The sequence below is a fragment of the Chelonia mydas genome, chromosome 1 (genome assembly GCF_015237465.2).
Source record: "Chelonia mydas isolate rCheMyd1 chromosome 1, rCheMyd1.pri.v2, whole genome shotgun sequence".
NCBI lineage: Eukaryota > Metazoa > Chordata > Testudines > Cheloniidae > Chelonia > Chelonia mydas.
The window spans coordinates 175,392,178-175,413,995 of record NC_057849.1 but is presented as its reverse complement, the minus strand read 5'-3'; the positions used below and the strand labels follow the sequence as shown (position 1 = coordinate 175,413,995).

General features: G+C 42.1%; 1 long non-coding RNA gene across 1 annotated transcript; it reads left to right on the top strand.

The window, feature by feature from the left end:
* Positions 1-12,566: 12,566 nt before the first annotated feature.
* On the top strand, positions 12,567-20,637 carry LOC119565232. Its single transcript, XR_005223871.1, has 3 exons — positions 12,567-12,649; positions 15,749-15,850; positions 20,613-20,637. It is a non-coding gene; the product is annotated as an uncharacterized LOC119565232 (long non-coding RNA).
* Positions 20,638-21,818: the final 1,181 nt, after the last annotated feature.

Sequence of the window (21,818 nt, the reverse complement as noted above, 5' to 3'; positions counted from 1 at the left end):
TTTTCTGTGCACTAACAAGAATTTACTACCTCTTTTTTTTTTTTTTTCATTCAGTAACATTTCATCATGTACTGTAAAAGTACAAATCTAGCCAATTAAAGTCTAGGCCATATTTTTTGCAACTTTATTATGGGTGTGCTCTTTGCCTGGAGGAGACATAAAGGCTTTAGTTACTGTCATTGTTTACTAAAGAAACAGTAGCATGAGTCACTTAAAAAGAAAACCTCGTGTTATAGTTAAAGGACATAGTTCAGTGGATGGGCAAATGATGCTTCACATGCAAGTAGGGAACTTCAATGTAGCTATCAGTCTGTTTCGACAGCTGCTGAACTTTCACACCTGCCAAATGGCCCATGCTATCCTGGATTTTGTAACCAGGAAGAGATTCCCTCCCAAAAGAATCTATTCCTGATTTTACCCTGGCCCCAATGCATGCTGGAATGAGAGTTAGAAAGTGAGAGTACTTGTGCAGATGTACATGTGGTGGACTCTTTTTTCAATAAAACAGTTATTTACTTTGACACTGAGTCTTAAAGTCAAATATAAGTCCCTGCTTCATGACGTTTGCAACAGAAAAGGACATAAAAGGAATAATAGAATCATAGAATATCAGGGTTGGAAGGGACCTCAGGAGGTCATCTAGTCCAACCCCTGCTCAAAGCAGGACCAATCCCCAACTAAATCATCCCAGCCAGGGCTTTGTCAAGCCTGATCTTAAAAACTTCTAAGGAAGGAGATTCCACCACCTCCCTTGGTAACGCATTCCAGTGCTTCACCACCCACCTAGTGAAAAAGTTTTTCCTAATATCGAACCTAAACCTCCCCCACTGCAACTTGAGACCATTACTCCTCGTTCTGACATCTGCTACCACTGAGAACAGTCTAGATCCATCCTCTTTCAGGTATTTGAAAGCAGCTATCAAATCCCCCCTCATTCTTCTTTTCCACAGACTAAACGATCCCAGTTCCCTCTCCTCATAAGTCATGTGTTCCAGACCCCTAATCATTTTTGTTGCCCTCTGCTGGATGCTTTCCAATTTTTCCACATCCTTCTTGTAGTGTGGAGCCCAAAACTGGACACAGTACTCCAGATGAGGCCTCATCAATGTCAAATAGAGGGGAACGATCACGTCCCTCGATCTTCTGGCAGTGCCCCTACTTATACATCCCAAAATGCCATTGGCCTTCTTGGCAACAAGGGCACACTGTTGACTCATATCCAGCTTCTCGTCCACTGTAACTCCTAAGTCCTTTTCTGCAGAACTGCTGCCTAGCCATTCGGTCTCTAGTTTATAGCGGTGCATGGGATTCTTCCGTCCTAAGTGCAGGACTCTGCACTTGTCCTTGTTGAACCTCATCAGATTTCTTTTGGCCCAATCCTCTAATTTGTCTAGGTCCCTCTGTATCCTATCCCTACCCTCCAGCATATCTACCTCTCCTTCCAGTTTAGTGTCATCTGCAAACTTGCTGAGGGTGCAATCCATGCCATCCTCCAGATCATTAATGAAGATATTGAACAAAACCAGCCCCAGGACCGACCCTTGGGGCACTCCGCATGATACCGGCTGCCATCTAAACATGGAGCCATTGATCACTACCCGTTGAGCCCGACAATCTAGCCAGCTTTCTATCCACCTTTATAGTCCATTCATCCAGCCCATACTACTTTAACTTCCTGGCAAAAATACTGTGGGAGACCATGTCAAAAGCTTTGCTAAAGTCAAGGAATAACATGTCCACTGCTTTCCCTTCATCCACAGAACCAGTTATCTTGTCATAGAAGGCAATTAGATTAGTCAGGCATGACTTGCCGTTGGTGAATCCATGCTGACTGTTCCTGATCACTTTCCTCTCCTCTAAGTGCTTCAGAATTGATTCCTTGAGGACCTGCTCCATGATTTTTCCAGGGACTGAGGTGAGGCTGACTGGCCTGTAGTTCCCAGGATCCTCCTTCTTCCCTTTTTTAAAGATGGGCACTACATTAGCCTTTTTCCAGTCGTCCAGGACTTCCCCCAATCGCCATGAGTTTTCAAAGATAATGGCCAATGGCTCTGCAATCACATCCGCCAACTCCTTTATCACTCTCGGATGCAACGCATCCGGCCCCATGGACTTGTGCACGTCCAGCTTTTCTAAATAGTCCCGAACCACTTCTTTCTTCACAGAGGGCTGGTCACCTCCTCCCCATGCTGTGCTGCCCAGTGCAGTAGCCTGGGAGCTGACCTTGTTCGTGAAGACAGAGGCAAAAAAAGCATTGAGTATATTAGCTTTTTCCACATCCTCTGTCACTAGGTTGCCTCCCTCATTCAGTAAGGGGCCCACACTTTCCTTGACTTTCTTCTTGTTGCTAACATACCTGAAGAAACCCTTCTTGTTACTCTTAACATCTCTTGCTAGCTGCAACTCCAGGCGTGATTTGGCCTTCTTGATATCACTCCTGCATGCCCGAGCAATATTTTTATACTTATCCCTCGTCATTTGTCCAATCTTCCACTTCTTGTAAGCTTCTTTTTTGTATTTAAGATCAGCAAGGATTTCACTGTTAAACCAAGCTGGTCGCCTGCCATATTTACTATTCTTTCTACACATCGGGATGGTTTGTCCCTGTAACCTCAATAAGGATTCTTTAAAATACAGCCAGCTCTCCTGGATTCCTTTCCCCCTCATGTTATTCTCCCAGGGGATCGTGCCCATCAGTTCCCTGAGGGAGTCAAAGTCTGCTTTTCTGAAGTCCAGGGTCCATATTCTGCTGCTCTCCTTTCTTCCTTGTGTCAGGATCCTGAACTCAACCATCTCATGGTCACTGCCTCCTGATGATCCACTTTTGCTTCCCCTACTAATTCTTCCCGGTTTGTGAGCAGCAGGTCAAGAAGAGCTCTGCCCCTAGTTGGTTCCTCCAGCACTTGCACCAGGAAATTGTCCCCTACACTTTCCAAAAACTTCCTGGATTGTCTGTGCACCGCTGTATTGCTCTCCCAGCAGATATCAGGGTGATTGAAGTCTCCCATGAGAACCAGGGCCTGCGATCTAGTAACTTCTGTTAGTTGCTGGAAGAAAGCCTTGTCCACCTCATCCCCCTGGTCCGGTGGTCTATAGCAGACTCCCACCATGACATCACCGTTGTTGCTCACACTTCTAAACTTAATCCAGAGACTCTCAGGTTTTTCTGCAGTTTCATACCGGACCTCTGAGCAGTCATACTGCTCTCTTACATACTGTGCAACTCCCCCACCTTTTCTGTCCTGCCTGTCCTTCCTGAACAGTTTGAAATGGAGAGGAAGAATAAGGTGTACGTGCTTCCTAGGAGGCATCATATGGGGGCAGACTAGGGAAAAGACAGTTGGAAGGTACTCTGCAGAGAACAGCAGAACATATCCTGCACCCTTTGAGTGAATACTTAAGCATTGGCTTAAGTAACTTCTGCAGAATGGATCCACAGCTGCTCCACAAGTTGGGTGGGAAGATTCCTTTCTCCTCAGCTGTGCATCTACTCAGCACTCAGGCTGGACGCTGGGAAAAGAATTTGGTTCTGAGTGCATTAATTCAAGTTGTGCCCCAGAAGCCTGGGACACTACTTTGTGCAGGATTTTGCTGTGCGAAAAGCAGATGAATCTCAGAGATGAGGAGGGTATTTTCTATAAATTGTATCAAATAGTACATCTTCTGTTCATAAAAAAGCATAGCGCACATACTGGGCCCTTTTGCTCTAGCCTTAATTGAGAATCCAGAGCTATTTGGTATGTTCTAAGGATGGACCCAAACTGAAATGCTAGATCTGATCTTTCCATTTCTGAGACGTATCAATATATATCCAAACTTGTAGGCTTAGGTCTAACTCTGAGATAATCTAGCTATTACCACAGTGGGAAATAGCACACCAATTTGAAGGATTACATTATCAATGTGACCCTTCCAGAGGAATTAGGCACACAGGTTCCACTAAAAATAAATGGAGTTGGGGATTTAATTTTCATACACTCATGATCAAAATGTTTCCCCAAGTCTCAATTTTCTCTAATAAAATTGAGACAAGTGAATGGTTTATGTAATTCAATTTTCATGTTATTCCTATTCAGATTTTTTTAAAAAATAGAATGAATTATGTTTTGAGGATTTCCATAAGAAAAAAATAAAAGCCCCAAAATAGAGGGAAAGCTAATGATCATTTCCAGCAACAAAAGGATTGGTTTTGATTCCCTGTAATGTTTCCTCTTCACCATTAGACAGTTATTGCTGTAGTGATAATTTCTATGACATTCTAAGCTTCCCAAATACTGCATGTGGAGGTGGCTCTACCCTTCAGCTGGTAGGATGGCAGGAAATACTGGAATAAAATTAAACCTTTGTTTTTTCTGTAATGCAAAATATTCACCTTCCATAAAATATGCTGTTTGAAACTTCCCATGGTGATGTGTCATGCCTCTTTATGGTAGCATGTTCTGTTTCTTAAAGATAATGAAATGTGTAGTGGAAGTTTTTCACATCTTCTCTGCATGTTTTATATAGAGTTCTTGATGAATGATATAAGGCATTTTGTACCCTTGCAAAACTGCTTTAAATAGCAAGACTAAAAAGGCTAACGTAATATCCCACAAACATGTGAAAGGTGCTAAAACTGACAAACCAGATTCTCCAACTGGTATTGCACTGTTGTAATTCAGTTGACTTCAGTGCAGTTAATACTGATTTAGGACTAGATTGTTGCTAACTGTAATATACCTATGCATGGGGGGAGGGACAAAAGAATCCCCTTGTGCTGCCCATATAAGGGATAGCCAGAATTATGAATGTGCTCAGGGAATGATACAGATGAGCTTTCCTGCCAGGAGTAGCATCACACTAGAAAGGGATGGCGAGTTAGAAAAGCCATATCTCCAACTCCCCCATGGTCTGGCCAGTATTTGGCTGGCCATGTGGTGGGGTGGGGATGAGCCCAACCCTTTAAAGGAGTGTAGCAATTTATTTTCATGCACACAGCTAGGTTTCTCTGGGAGGCACAATGTCTTCTGGTACTGCTGAGGGATGGTATTCTAGGGGGAGGGGGACTCTACATATCTCCCTACTATGATCTGTACTTAAAATGCACATGCTAGCTCTTAATTTAAACTCGAATCAGACCTAAACATACTGCAAACATTTAACGGCTGTTTGTATAAGAAATAATGGTTCTTAAGATGGCTGACTGTTCCCTTTAACTTTTCATCCATGATGAGTAAAATCTAGCATCCCCTCCCCCAATGTTTTCTCAGACTTCTTCCTCAAAAATATTTTAAGAAATGCTTTTTTAAAATGTGGCCCGTTATCTGCAGGGGTGACAAAGTGGTGTCGTTCAGTGTCCGGATCCCCTCCTTTCTCTCCCTTCTGCAACTACCAGCAAAAGTGCCATTTGTCTTATTTGTGATGTGTACCTCTGAATACAGTGTGCGATAGCAAACACTGTCCATTTGTAAGACAGGATAAATGGAACGCCAACACATATCCTCCTCATTTAAGTTTCTTTTCATTAATGAATCACAAGCTACACTGACAGCAAGAAACCACATATATTTGAAAGGACAATAATACGTATAGTTTTACTGTCCTTTGTACAGTTCTTGTTTGTTAAGATTTAATAAAGGAAGGCCTATGTAGATGCTCCAGGCATCTTCATAATAATTTAAATTTACACTCTAGTTGGACTAACCACCTCGATGGTGTTTTCAAAGGCACTTAAGCTAGCTCCTGTTGACTTCTTTAAGTACCTGTAGGCAGGCATGAAAGTAAGTCAAAGGACTTACCGGTACGCCGGAGTCCTGTGCAAGGGGCGTGGCCTCAACCGGAAGAGGCATGGCCTTAAATTCTACCGCAGTGGAGCCCCAGGCCCTTTAAATCACTGAGGAGCCCTGGGGCTCCCGGCTGCCACTGCTACCCCGGGGCTCTGGCAGAGCTTTAAAGGGCCTGGGGCTCCCCTGTGGTAGGGCTGCTGGAGCCCCGAGTCCTTTAAATCCCCTCCTGAGCCCTGGGGTAGCGGCGGCCGGGCTCCTTTGGGAATTTAAAGGGCCCCGGGGCTCCAGCAGCCGCTACCACCCCAGCCCTTTAAATCCCCTCCGGAGCCCCGTGGCCGTTACTCTAGGGCTTCGGCATCAGGGCTTCAGCGGGGATTTAAACTGCCGGGGCAGGAGCGGGGGCTGGAGCTCCGGGGCGGGGCTTCTCTGACTAGGGGTCCTATAAAGGCAGCCAGCCAGCGGCACAGACAGCTGTAGCGGTACAGGAGCTAGCAAACAGAGCTGTAAACAAGGGAGTTTGAGTGGGAGTTTGTACGGGGAGTTTGTGTTGTGGTGCTTTTTTGGGGTTTGGTTTTGCTGTGGGGGGTGGTGTTTTGGTGTCGTTTGTGTCTCCCACATTAACAGGGTTTAGGTGGGAAGGCTGTGACAGATACAGAGGCAGCAATCGGAGTGACCCATGTCGTGAAAGACACAATGAAGATGACTGGATGTGGAAGCTGCGGTATGTACATGATCCTGGAGGGGGTACCTGGTAAGAGTTTTGTCTGCATGAAATGCCGTCTGATAGAGCTGATGGAGGAAAAGATCCGAGGTTTGGAGATGCAGGCGGAAAGTCTGGTTGAGTTTAGGAAGGGGTTTGAGCAGATGATGGAGCAAAGACATGAGGTATCTGAAGGGAAAAGCTCAGACTTGCAGATGGAAGCAGGGCTGGGGAAGTCTGAGGGGAGACTGGGTGAGGAAAGTGGTCAATGGAAGCATGTGATTAAAAGAACGAGGCAGAGGAAAAGACGGGCTAGTGAAGGAGAAATAGAGCTCAAGAACAGGTTTGCAGAGTTGGAAAATGAAGAAGGGCCTCAGCAGGTAGTTGCTGAAGGTGGAAGGGCAAGGAAGAAGAGAAGAGTGGCTAGTCCTATAGGAAAAGGGGAAGGGTTAATGGAGACTACACCAAATATGAGCCCCAGGAGGATACAGGATGGGTTGTAGAGGATTACAAGAGAGAACAGGAATGGAAAGAACTTGCAGCCAGAGGGAACAGGGGATAGACTGGAGAATAGCACTGTCACCAGGAAAAGGCAGGTCGATGTGATCGGGGACTCTTTACTGAGAAGAATAGACAGGCCTGTAACCAGAACTGATCCAGAGAACAGAAGGGTGTGCTGTCTTCCAGGTGCTAAGATACGGGCTGTAGACCTGAGGTTGAAAAGGACGCTAAAGGGAGCAGGAAAGAATCCCCTAATTATCCTTCATGTGGGAACAAAGATATGGCTAGATTCTCGCTGGAAAGTATTAAGGGAGACTATGCTAGGCTGGGGAAGACGCTTAAGGAAATTGAGGCTCAGGTAATCTTTAGTGGGATTCTGTCTGTTCCTAGAGAACGGCAACAAAGGTGTGACAAGATTATGACTATCAACAGACGGCTTAGGCAGTGGTGCTATAAGGAGGGCTTTGGGATGTATGGCCACTGGGAAGCATTCATGGACAGAGGACAGTTCTCTCGGGATGGACTTCATCTGAGTAAGGAAGGAAATAGACTTCTAGGATGGAGGCTGGCACAACTGATTAAGAGAGCTTTAAACTAGAAATCTGGGGGAGATGGTTGGGAGATGTCCGGGTAATCTCCACGCTGGATTTTAGCGTTGAGAGGCAAGAAAATAAAGTAAGAAAGGACACAGCCGTGGGTAGGAGAATGTGTATAAAGAGGAAGGGCAGTGTGGATACCAGTCTAATAGGTTATACTGGCAGTAGAGTGACCATGGCTAATAGGGTACAGAATGTGAGCAAGGCCAAACAGCAAAAATTAAGATATTTGTACACCAATGCGAGGAGCCTAGGTAACAAAAAGGAGGAACTAGAGCTACTGGTGCAGGAAGTGAAACCGGATATTATAGGGACAACAGAAACATGGTGGAATAGTAGTCATGACTGGACTACAGATATTGAAGGGTATGTGCTGTTTAGGAAAGACCGAAATAAAGGTAAAGGTAGCATTGTATATCAATGATGAGGTAGAATGTAAAGAAATAAGAAGCGATGGAATGGATAAGACAGAGTCTGTCTGGGAAAAATTACACTGGGGAAGAAAACTATTAGAGCCTCCCCTGGGATAGTGCTTGGGGTGTGCTATAGATCACCGGGATCTAATTTGGATATGGATAGAGCCCTTTTTAATATTTTTAATAAAGTAAATACTAATGGAAACTGCGTGATCATGGGAGACTTTAACTTCCCAGATATAGACTGGAGGACAAGTGCTAGTAATAATAATAGGGCTCAGATTTTCCTAGAAGCGATAGCTGATGGATTCCTTCATCAAGTAGTTGTTGAACCGACTAGAGGGGATTCCATTTTAGATTTGGTTTTGGTGAGTAGTGAGGACCTCATAGAAGAATTGGTTGTAGGGGATAATCTTGATTCAAGTGATCATGAGCTAATTCAGTTCAAACTGAACGGAAAGATTAACAAAAATAAATATGCAACTAGGGCTTTTGATTTCAAAAGGGCTGACTTTCAAAAATTAAGGAAATGAGTTAGGGAAGTGGATTGGACTGAAAAACTTACGGATCTAAAGGTAGAGGAGGCCTGGGATTACTTTAAATCAAAGCTGCAGAAGCTATTGGAAGCCTGCATCCCAAGAAAGGGGGGAAAAGTCATAGGCAGGAGTTGTAGACCAAGCTGGATGAGCAAGCATCTCAGAGATGTGATTAAGAAAAAGCAGAAAGCATACATGGAGTGGAAGATGGGAGGGATCAGCAAGGAAAGCTACCTTATTGAGGTCAGAACATGTAGGGATAAAGTGAGACACGATAAAAGTCAAGTAGAGTTGGACCTTGCAAAGGGAATTAAAACCAAAAGTAAAAGGTTCCATAGCCATATAAATAAGAAGAAAACAAAGAACGAAGAAGTTGGACCTCTAAACACTGAGGATGGAGTGGAGGTCAAGGATAATCTAGGCATGGCCCAATATCTAAACAAATACTTTGCCTCAGTCTTTAATAAGGCTAAAGAGGTTCTTAAGGATAATGGTAGCATGACAAATGGGAATGAGGGTATGGAGGTAGATATTACCATATCTGAGGTAGAAGCGAAACTCAAACAGCTTAATGGGACTAAATCAGGGGGCCCAGACAATCTTCATCCAAGAATATTAAAGGGATTGGCACCCGAAATTGCAAGCCCATTAGCAAGAATTTTTAATGAATCTGTAAACTCAGGAGTTGTACCGTATGATTGGAGAATTGCTAACATAGTTCCAATTTTTAAGAAAGGGAAAAAAAGTGATCCAGGTAACTACAGGCCTGTTAGTTTGACGTCTGTAGTATGCAAGGTCTTGGAAAAAATTTTGAAGGAGAAAGTAGTTAAGGACATTGAAGTCAATGGTAAATGGGTCAAAATACAACATGGTTTTACAAAAGGTAGATCTTGCCAAACCAACCTGATCTCCTTTTTTGAGAAAGTAACAGATTTTTTAGACAAAGGAAACGCAGTGGATCTAATTTACCTAGATTTCAGTAAGGAGTTTGATACCATGCCACATGGGGAATTATTAGTTAAGTTGGAAAAGATGGGGATCAATATTAACATTGAAAGGTGGATAAGGAATTGGTTAAAGGGGAGACTACAGCGGGTCCTACTGAAGGTGAACTGTCAGGCTGCAGGGAGGTTACCAGTGGAGTTCCTCAAGGATCGGTTTTGGGACCAATCTTATTTAATCTTTTTATTACTGACCTCGGCACAAAAAGTGGGAGTGTGCTAATAAAGTTTGCGGATGATACAAAGCTGGGAGGTATTGCCAATTTAGAGAAGGACCAGAATATCATACAGGAGGATCTGGATGACCTTGTAAACTGGAGTAATAGTAACAGGATGAAATTTAATTGGGAGAAGTGTAAGGTCATGCATTTAGGGATTAATAACAAGCATTTTAGTTATAAGCTGGGGACGCATTAATTAGAAGTAACAGAGGAGGAGAAGGACCTTGGAGTATTGCTTGACTACAGGATGAGTATGAGCCGCCAATGTGATATGGCTGTGAAAAAAGCTAACGCGGTCTTGGGATGCATCAGGCGAGGTATTTCCGGTAGAGATAAGAAGGTGTTAGTACCGTTATACAAGGCACTGGTGAGACCTCACCTGGAATACTGTGTGCAGTTCTGGTCTCCCATGTTTAAGAAGGATGAATTCAAACTGGAACAGGTACAGAGAAGGGCTAGTAGGATGATCCGAGGAATGGAAAACTTGTCTTATGAAAGGAGACTCAAGGAGCTTGGCTTGTTTAGCCTAACTAAAAGAAGGTTGAGGGGAGATATGATTGCTCTCTATAAATATATCAGAAGGATAAATACCAGAGAGGGAGAGGAATTATTTAAGCTCACTACCAATGTGGACACAAGAACAAATGGATATAAACTGGCCATCGGGAAGTTTAGACTTGAAATTAGACGAAGGTTTCTAACCATCAGAGGAGTGAAGTTTTGGAATAGGCTTTGAAGGGAAGCAGTGGGGGGAAAAGATCTATCTGGCTTTAAGATTAAACTCGATAAGTTTATGGAGGAGATGGTATGATGGGATAACATGATTTTGGCAATTAATTGATCTTTAAATATTCATGGTAAATAGGCCTAATGGCCTATGATGGGGTTAGATGGGGTGGGATCTGAGTTACCCAGGAAAGAATTTTCTGTAGTATCTGGCTGGTGAATCTTGCCCATATGCTCAGGGTTTAGCTGATCGCCATATTTGGGGTTGGGAAGGAATTTTCCTCCGGGGCAGATTGGAAGAGGCCCTGGAGGTTTTTCGCCTTCCTCTGTAGCATGGGGCACGGGTCACTTGCTGGAGGATTCTCTGCTCCTTGAAGTCTTTAAACCACGATTTGAGGACTTCAATAGCTCAGACATAGGTGAGGTTTTTCGCAGGAGTGGGTGGGTGAGATTCTGTGGCCTGCGTTGTGCAGGAGGTCAGACTAGATGATTATAATGGTCCCTTCTGACCTTAGTATCTATGAATCTATAAATCCCCACTGGAGCCCCACCGCCGCCGCTACCCCAAGGCTTCATCAGCAGGGCTCAGGCGGAGATTTAAAGGGCTTGGGGCTCCGGCAGCCGCAACCACCTTGGCCCTTTAAATCCCTGCCAGAGCCCTGCCGCTGCTATCCCTGGGCTTTAAATTGCTGTCTGGGAAAGCCGGTCCCGGTACAGCGCACTGGCATGCTGTACCGGGGCATACCGGCTTACTTTCACCTCTGCCTGTAGGTCAGGTGCCCTTGTATGGACCTACGGGCTTGAACAGGATTGTACTTGGGGTATCTAACCTGTTTTGCTGCCTATGCCCCATGGCTACACTGTTATTTTTAACACACTAGCTCAACCAAAGCTAGTGTGTGTATATGTCTTCCCAAGTTGGAAATTGCACCTCCAGCTGCAGCGTAGACATGTCCTTTGAAAATCTCATTCCCAGCAATTTAACACCTACACATGATAAAGTAAATTAACTTAACCAGTGACCCAAAGCAAGACCCAATTCCAATCCACTCTAAACCCTGTACCCTCAGCCCTGTCTCAAAGTTCTATACGTAGATAGTTGCTGCATTGTGTCCTGAAATTCAAAAGAAGCATGAAATTAGCTGATTTGGCCTTTTCTATTAGATACACATCATTTTGTCCTGGTTTTGAATGGAGATAAATTTAAATTAGCTATTTTTTGGTTTGGTTGTTTAACAACAATTTCAACTTTTATACAACAGCAGGTTTTAACACCCAGATTTTTGTTTATGATGCAGCGACACTGATTTGTCAATCAGCACAGCTTTGGGAATAATGTTTTGGAGTCACGTACTGCTTCAAAGCCAGCAGAGGGAGCACAAAACATTGTTTCTTTTTTGTCTTTTAATTTCTCAATGATGGTGTTTAAAATCAACAACCAACAAACAAACCTAGAGAATCCCAGACAAACTTAGAGTCCCAAAGAGTATCATCAAATTATAATTATTAATATAGTTGTCATTTCTGACCTATTTTGTGAATAGCACCACTAATCAAAAATACACACACAACTTTTTGATGCTGGTGGTTTTCTTCAGAAGCTCTCTCCAGTGAAATTCTGATCAGATTGAGTTTTGATTTCACTTCTCCATATCAGATTGCATATCTCTTGTTTATCGGGCACCTGTCTAGTTAAATTCTGCAATAATGAGGATTTTATAAAATTGTTTAAATCAAAAAACAGGCTATGTGGGCTGCTGCAATTCCTGTGTAAATTAGCAACACAACCTTGTCAATTCAATTTTTATATATATATATGTGTGTGTGTGTGTGTGTGTGTGTGTGTGTGTGTGTTGGATCACAGTGAAATTTCCTCTCACTGCCTTAGGCCACTAATCTGAAACACAGCTCAGACTCTTAAACTTGTCAAAGATAATGTAAAGGTAAAATCACAAAAGAGCTCGTTTTTGAATGCCTTCCCATTTGATTCTGTTGCTGCTCCTTTTGCTTTCCTAAGATCTCCTAGGTTTCATTTCTGTTCCTGAGGGAAACTGTATGCAAAGCTTCCTAAGAATGAATTGCTTTCACAAGGCTTCATAATAGTGAGACTAGCTGCACAAGTGAATGGAGCATGGCTGAACTCCTGAACACTGTGGCACAGACTGACTCAAGCTTCCAAGGCTCTCTGTAAGAATTAACATTCTTGTCTCTCTATTATGTCCTCTATAGCTTTTTCCCCATCTCTCTGTAGCTGTTCTCCCAATATATTATAGAATTCACACAAAAAGCATTCTACAGCATAAGAATTAAACTGAGTCTTAACCTAACAAAGGGAGAGAACTTCACAGCCAAGGCTGCCACTTTAACCCTTGTACCTAGGTATTGTAGTTGAGTGAGAACAGTGAGTTATCTTACATACCAGACCAAAGCGGAAGCCTGCTTGCTTTACAAGTAACATCAGTGCGACAACTTGCATGACTAGGGTTTGGCTCTTGATGCATAATATCCTGCTTTGCTAGTGAGGGCTGCAGAAAAGGATTACAGGTGTTTAGAATTCCACTTTGTTGAGCATCATTTTTGTACACTTTCAGGGCTAGTTGCCAGCACAGCATTTAAGGAGAAAGGTTCAAGTGTAAAACGTCTCAAGTGATGAATATGACAAAAGAGTGTCTAGCTGGAAGGGGGTCATCCAATATGAGGAGGAAAGTAGCTGTATCATGGTAAACAGGTAAATAGTAGCGAGGAAACCACAGGCCATATTCTGTGAAGTGTTGAGCACTCAGTTATCATCTGCAACTCCCATTAAAATCAAATGGAATTTCAGGTATTCAGTCAGGTGCTCAGCTCCTCTCAGGGGAAATTTCTGCCTCTGCATTCCCTACCAAAGAAATGTCTGCATCTGTAACTGTCTCATTGTCTGCAGTGAGCACTTTAGGGTTTGCTGTTTTCCCCAAACCTTTTATGCCATTTGCTATAGCCTGCTTTTTGTTACTGCAGCTCGTGCAAAGGATTGTGGAGCATTTGGGGGAAAGTTCTCTTTCCAAAGAGGTGCAGCAGGGAAGTTCAAGCAGACTTACTTTCCACTGGCTTCTATGATATTTCTACAGGATTGCCAGGGAACATGACCTGGGAAGCGGTTGTTCCATGGCTCCCTACACTGGTCTGACAAATATTTCCAAGACTGTTGTGCTACGAGCCAATGATATTGCTACAAAAATCACATGAAGGCTTTGCCTCTTCTTTGTGAGAGGTAGCATGGTCAGGTGGATGAATGGATGTTCTACTCACAGCTCTGCTATATGTGACCTTGTACAACCTCTGATATTTTCAGTTGCTCTATATGTAAAACTGGGAGAATTATACTTGTCTTCCACCTAGGATAGGGATATGGCCAGACTTAATTACAGATTTGAATTGCACAGAATTATTACACTAGTCAGAGGAAAAGATGAAACTAAGGTTTATGGCCTCCCAGCTTCCAGCTCAGGGCATCTTCATTTTGCCACAGAACGTTGTCATGGTGGGGAAAGGAGGAGCAAGGGGAGGATCAATTCAGTCAGTGTCCTAGGTGGAGTTTTAACTATGTATGTGTTTAAGATGCAGAAGGCTGAATGGGGTCTAGAAGTTTGGGCCACCAGAGTTGGAACATTCAGAAAATGATCAAGTGTATAACTGGTTCTACTACAGGTACACATTGTGATAATTTATATTTTATAACTCAGCCAAATCTGGATGAATTTTCAGTGGGATTGTGAAAGATATCTCTAATATTTTTGGGCCATCCTCTTGCCAAATTTTAACTTTCTACTCAAAATCAGGGAGGTGTTAGAGCAGAACAACAAAAACAGAAAGACTAGAAAAAGGTTAACAGTGGCAAAAATACTTCTTTTTTTCCCACTCATTTTATTCATGGAAATACTTGTACCATTTTTGCTCAAAATTTCCAACAAAATCCATTCAGCTTGAGGCAGAGACCAAGCATGGAAAGTGTAGGCCAGAATTGCTAAAATTTTTGAAAAGTATAAAGAATTAAAAGCAATGGGTTATAATGGAAAGTGTTAGGTAACCTTCACTCTAAGCATCACTACTGGTTCTGTGTATAACAAGTACATACAACCTTAGCACAGGAACTTTCAGGCCCTGATCTTCAGAGATATTTAGGCACCTGTGAGAGTGTGAGTAGCTTAAGGCTGACTCACCCCTCATGCAGTTTGTAAACATTCCCATGTAGGCCAAACTGAGGAGATACTTGATTAAGCAGCAGGTGACTAACCAATTACGAGGTGCTCCAGCTTGTCAGCTGAGGACAGTTAAAAGAGAGATGGGGAAGCTAGAGAGGCAAGCCAACAAGTGAGTAAAGCTCAGGATCTCAAGGAGGAGACATCTCTCCTTCCTCTAACGGGTACCTGGGGAGAAAGTAAGGCTTTGTGTCGGGGGAACAAGCACTTGTATAGTATGCTGTAAATAAAGCACATGGTGTTCGACTTGCTATGGGAGTGTGCAATGATGGTTTGCTGCTAGGAGTGCAGGGTGAAGGAATCCCACCTTGTTACACTACCTAACTTTCATTGAGGTCAGTGGGAGTAAATAACTTTGAGAATATGGCCTGAAAGTTACTAGACCAGTGGTTCTGAACCCTTTTTCATTTGTGGACCCTTAAAAAAATTCAAATGGAGGTGTGGACCCCTTTGGAAGTCTTAGGTTGAGAATCACTGGACTAGATGACAAGTCTTTAAAATGAAAGAAGGATTTCCCAAATTAAAAAGGCTTTTTTTTGTTTAAAGAAATTGTTTTCGTAAATAAAGCAAAAGAGAAATGAGAGATCAAAAACCACAATAAAGGTAACTTATAGAAATGGTAGCACTGACTATTTGAGGGTTACATATTGCTAGTGAACATTGATGCAGAAAATTCAAAGGATTGGGGGAGAGGATAGACCTGAAACTGGTCAGAACATCCAAAAAATAGGTGAATGACTGAGGAATTGCCGAAGCAGAAGGGACTTCATCCCGCAGTTAATACTAAAAGATGAAATAAAAGAACTATTGGCAGATTTTTAACTCCCTGCTGGGAAGGTAATGGGAACAAGAGACCAGGGAATGGAGAGAAGTTAAGGTGATAGTCATATTTAGGATGGGATCAAAGCTTAACTTCAGACCTCGGAGAGGTTCCAAACTAACTGAATAGGAACAAAATAGGAGAACACTTGAACAGGTACAGACTTAGGTAGCTCAAAGCTAGTTAAAGGAGAGGTCACGCTGAACAAATCTGATTAATTTCTTCAAGGAAATGACAATGACAGCTGACCAGAGTGAAGCAGTAGACATAATCTACTTGGATTTCAAGAAGCTGTTTGCTACAGTGCAGCATCAAAGACCAGTGTATAAGGTTAGTAAGGGTGATACTGCAAAATTTTCAGTGGGATCAGCACTCGGGGTGGAGGCGGAATTGTTGGAGGCTAAAAGCAAATTCAGACTTGGTTCTGAACATCTTGGCAGTGACTCTTCTATTAATGGGTAAATAATATGCATTTAAAACAGGCCTTACTCAGCTCTAAAAGCTTAAATACGGCAAGTGTTTACCCCAGCAAAGAAGGCTGACTTTGCAGTAAGAAAGATGATCTTGCCCTTAACTGATCGTTGATAAAGAATAACGACATACATCAAGGCAAATAATGTGAAAGCTTAGTTAAAAGGTCAGGAATTTCATATTTAAGGCTCTGATCCTGTGAACACTAAAACATGTGGGTAACTTTACTCATATGTGTAGTGGTCAGGGCCTAAGGTTGTCCCAACATCAGTGTAACTAAGGCCTGGTTTACACTTAAAATTTTACCAGTTTAGCTATTTTGGGTAGTACGGTGATTTTGTTGTACTGATATAGTTGTACCAGTAAAAAGCTAGTGTGAGCACAGTTATTTTGTTATAAAAATGCTGTGCCAATATAGTTATAGCTTTTTTTTGCCCTTAAAGGAAGAGGAATACCAGCATAAACTCATTTATACAACTGTAATTGTGTCCACACTGGATGGGGTTGCATTGCTTTAACTGTAATTATGTCGTTAAAGTGGTACAACTCTTATGTATAGACAAACTGTCACTCTGCTATATTTTTTCCACTCAGGAATGAGTTAAGGATGGATTGTCAGCATCGACTAGAACTTCCTGGCTTTTGTTGATTTCAACCAGTCTACCAATGTTATTTAAACTCTTTTTTTAATTGACTGGTTGTCTGAGGCTGAAAACCAAGACCTTAGTGATAAAATATTGGTACTCTTGTCAGTGTCAGTAAATAAATAGCATGAATCTGTCTTCATTACTGCCATGCATGGTGTAATACAAGAGTCCACCAGGTGGGAGGAGGTATAATATCTTTTGCCATTATCCAAGTGCTAAGTACTACTCTCCACCTTAAACAGACAAGTTGTCTTTGACCATCAAAGGAAGGTGACAGTCATTTTGGCTTAGAAATTACTTTCAGAGTTTGACATCTTTATATTTCTTTATATATCTTTATATTTGGATGTAGGGAGCGTGGAGCTGGGTTGTCCTCACAAGTTCTCAGTGGAAGTGAGGCACCTAACTGCCATTTGTGCCTTTGAAAACCTCCCCCTAGATGGTTTGCTAAAGAGGGATGTTTATCCCAATTGGAGTCACATCCTTTTCCAGCTCGGTGATGGTAAAAACACACTGTTGCACTTAGTTCATAGTTCAGTTTTAGATTACTGAAATAATGGAGATTATATCACCTTCTTAAAGGCTATCTGCCTTTTTTTCTAAAAATGTGTTCTCCAAACAATCAGTGCTGAATGTCTTGAACTCTGTTCTGTGTCACAAATACAAGAAGTCCCTGTTGGAGAATGCAGACTACATAGCCAGCATGTAGGATGAGGTAAGAGGCAGGTGTTTTTATTGTATAGCACAGTTTTGAAAAGTTTCTTTATGCCAACAGAACCCCTGTATAGACAGTGCTAAGTCAATGGAAGAATTCTCAGGGAGGTGGATTACCTCTGCTGAAAGATGAATACCTGCCATCAGAGTAGGTAGTGAAGCACTACAGTGGTGCAGTTGAGCTGCTGTAGTGTTTAAGTATAGACATACCCCCAGTTTAGGAGGACACAGCTGTAGACCGCTCTAAGGATCTGTCAACACAGCAGCTGGGAGGGTGCTTCCCAGAGTAGGTGGACCAGACATGCACTATCTCTGCTTGATCTAGTTCACTAAAAATAGTAACGTGGCCATGGCAGCACAGGCCAGCTATCAGAATACATACCCAGGAGATTGGGCAGGCTTGTACTCAAGTGCTTAGGTCAAGCGGCCCATCTGTGCTACCATGGCCACACTGGTATTTTAACCATGCTGGTTTGAGCAGAGCCTGTGTGTCTGCCTGCCTGTGCTGGGGAGCACCCCCCAGTTGCTGTGTAGATGCACTATTTCTTGAGGCAGCAGAGGTACTGACTGCAACCCTCTTTAGTGCTGCAGAAAGGAAGACTCTGGTTAAAAAAGCGTTAATTGCCACAGCATGTTATCCACTGTTGTACGCTGTTAAAACTTGAAGACTCATTCCTTTTTCTTAACTTTTTGAGCGTACTGCTGATTGGTTAGACAATGCAGGGGAATTTCAGGAAAATGGGTTAGATCGCAGAAGTTTTGTAACTGGGAAAGACATTTCAGATAGTCTTAACCTGTTTCTTCCAGGGTGACACCAAATAATTGGTTAATTCCAGATTCGATTCCTCAATATGGTTATCTCTGCAAATTCTTTTTTGTTTGTTTGTTTTCGCTCCATTTACATTTAAAACATCCATTCACCTTCTGTGTCTAGGATTGGTAGACATGTGCCACGTGTCAATGCAACAAAAGTGAAATGCATCGATCCAAAAGTTTAGGTATTGTCATGAACCCCCCAACCCTCTCAAACCTTCTGGTGGAGGCTGAGAATTCCAGGAGATGCTCATGTGTGCTGCAGTATTACACGGCTCATTGTACACCGGTTACAGAACCCATCATCAACCAATTGGAAGTCTGAGTTTTTGAGGACCACTGAACATTCCCAGTATTTGCAATTACAGGAAGAATTCTGCTAAATAACTTTGCACTGATGACATGTGAACGTGCACATAGTATTCATCAGTTCTCAAAATTCCCCATTGCTTGGTGTAGGAGAGTCTGATTACACATCGTGCTGCAGTATGGAGTATTTTAGGGATGGGACATCTTGCTTCAATAATGTCAAAAGAGACTGAGTTTGTCTACAACATACGGCTGTACTTTCATACCTTGTTGAATTGCTTCAGTTTTGCATTTGGCACTCTAAAAAGAAGGGCAGAATTTGGGACTGATTGACTCAGTTCTCTGAAACCTTCAACCACATAACACACAATATTATGGACTGCTGTAATTCTGCTTTGCTAAACCAGTGTAAATCTGTAGGAAATACAAAGAACTGAATGCACTTAATCTAGGTACACACCAATGTAGATGAGAGCAGAATTTAGCATACTCTGCTCTTCCTTTTTTCAGAATGCTAAATATATGTATATTACAAATATGCAGCAATTCACAGCTCTAGCAGACTGTGTAGGCAATGTACATTTGTTTTATGAGGTTAATGAAGCAGTGCTGTATGTCACTTCCTGAGCAACTAGAATGTGAATCCCTTACTCACACAGGTGACCAATTTATTTCCACAAGTGTTCCTACTTGAAATCATGGAGTATCTGTTCACCATTGTGATTAAGGGGCTCAGTCTGCCTCTAAATGTCTTATACTGAAGCCCAGCGTCAGTCAGACTTCCCAGCTATGTGAAAAGAAAAACAGGAGAATAAAAGGAAATGGAGACTTTTACTCATAGGTGCTGCGGGTGCTGCCTCACCCCCTGGCTTGAAGTGGTTTCCATCATACACAGGTTTACAGTTTGGTTCTCAGCATCCCCACTGTACAAACTGTTTCAGCACCCTTGCTTTCACCTCTAGCACTGGCCCAAACTGGTCATTGCTTACAGTTAGTAGTATTTGATAACTATTATCTTACTAATCTGAGATGGATTGGTGGCGTCACTCTAGTTTCCAGATGGCACATGCATATATCCATCACAACCTGGCTATCATGGTTAGCATCTACAGTGAGGTCAAAAATGAGTAGGTATAGAAACTTGGTTATCACCCTTAAATATGACCCCTATAGGTTAGCGTTTGAAGTACTTTGATAAGATAGTGAAGGAAAGTTTCTGCTCCAAACGTTGTAGCTCTTCTGTGCACAGCCAGAGGATTTCTGTATTCAGAACTGCAAATCTGTTATCTTTAGGGAACGCTAAACTACTTACAACATTTAAAGAAGAGGGATGTGTTGTAGCTGACATTTAAATAATTGAGATTATCCAATAGCTGGAGAAAAGTACTTCTGAAATTCTATTTCAACACAAGTGAAAATACAGAAAAGCTAGTGTAAACCACGCCTCCAAGGAAAAGATGAAACCGTATAAGATTTATGGTGATGAGGTAACAGAGTGAAAGGACAAATGTCTGTCTGCTTTACATGGGGTGTCTGGTACCTCAGATTTTGGAAGTCCATGAATGCTTGCAGGAATACTTACAACAGTTCGCTGTATAAACCATTCCACAGCCCCATCTCTACAACAAACTTGAGCCATTGTTATCCTAGGAGGATGGATTGACAGAATGAGAAGCTTGACTAGCGAGGCAGAGGAAAAATGTAGTTCTTTATATGCCTGGGTTGAAGAGAAGTCATTTATATTCTGATCACAGAATAGAAATGAACATGATTAAAGTTAGAATGTCTAGAAATAAGGATTTGAAATTCCATTGGGAAAAGCCTGAGGAAATGTAAAATGGGAATCTGTCATTCTAATAAGAAATATTCCATTAGTAAAGAAATAAATATTACATTTTGATGTGTTCTATATTCTAATTATTAGAAGACCTGAAAATAGCATCTAATAAGGAAACATAGCATGTTGTTGTTGTTGGGTATTTTTATTTTACTTTTCAACTCTGATGCCTCAGAAGCATCTGTCAATAAAATTGCTTTAAAACCTGCCAGGGATAGAAGAAGGGATCGAAAAGGAAGTTAAACATGACCATAATGTTGTCTGTTTTCACATGAATGTTAACATTAATTCATTCTTTCAGCTCTTAAGTGCATGCATCTGGAGGGAAAGTGAAGGAGTATTTTAAAATAATGGAAAATGTTTGTGAGGCTTCGGAGGTGAAGTAAGTGACAAATCTTAAATGATGATTTACTTGCCTTGGTAAGTTATTTCATATGATTGTTCTATGGATGTGAGAGGTTTATTATTAGACACACACTAAATTGAGAACAAATAAATTCAGGAGTGCCTGACACAGCTATATTGTACTTGTAATTTTGTACCATTTCAAAAAATTCAGGCAGGCTTCTGCTGGTCCTTTCTCTACAGTTCTCAGGTATAACATAAGAGAGGTGGAGAGATGGATTCTCTTAGAAACATGAACATGTGAAAATTTTCTCTGGCAATAATGTATTCACCATATCTGTTTTAGTTCATCTGCAACTCATGCTGCTTTCAAATATTTTCTATTTAATTGTGTACATTGTGTAAACTTCATTTTGTCTTTCCAGAGTGCGAAGTGAAAAGTGGCCATGAGCAATCCTGAGCTTTCATTTGCCGTTGCTATTCATGGGGAGAAAATTTTGTCCCTTGTACAACTACAGTTGATTCTGCGTCCAGTTTTGTTGAAATAGTAAAATATTGCATTGGGCAATAGTGCCACTGCAGTTAAAGGTTTATCTTACTTACAATGTAAGTAGGCCACGTCTGAATGGTTTATAATGGTCTCCAGACTAACACTTGATATACATGGTCTGCTCTCAACTTGCATGCTGGTGGGGAAGATGCTTACCTTTAGAAACACATGCATCACATGTTGAAATCCATGTCCACTTGTGTGTTGTTGGAAAAACAGCGATTGTATATTGAAAGCATAATGCTGTCAAACACATCCAGGATACTGAAATCAAAACCAAGGTATAATACTGGCTAAACACACACCCCTTATATATCAACCTCACAGGCAGTGGTGATCTAGAGGGATGAACTTAGAGACATGCACCAAAACACCATCACCAGCTCACAACAGGTACATCTACATTTTGAGCTGTGGATGTAATTCCCTGCTCAATAACGTGTACCTGTGCTAGCTCTGAGCAAGACCGCATGCCAAAACTTGAGTGTAGCCTCAGCAGCAGGAGGGGATAGCCACCCCGACTACCTAGTTGTCCAAGATGCTAGGCACGTATCTGAGGTAACAAGCTCCTTCCACCGCTCTCGCTGCCGCAGCTACATTCTATTTTTAACA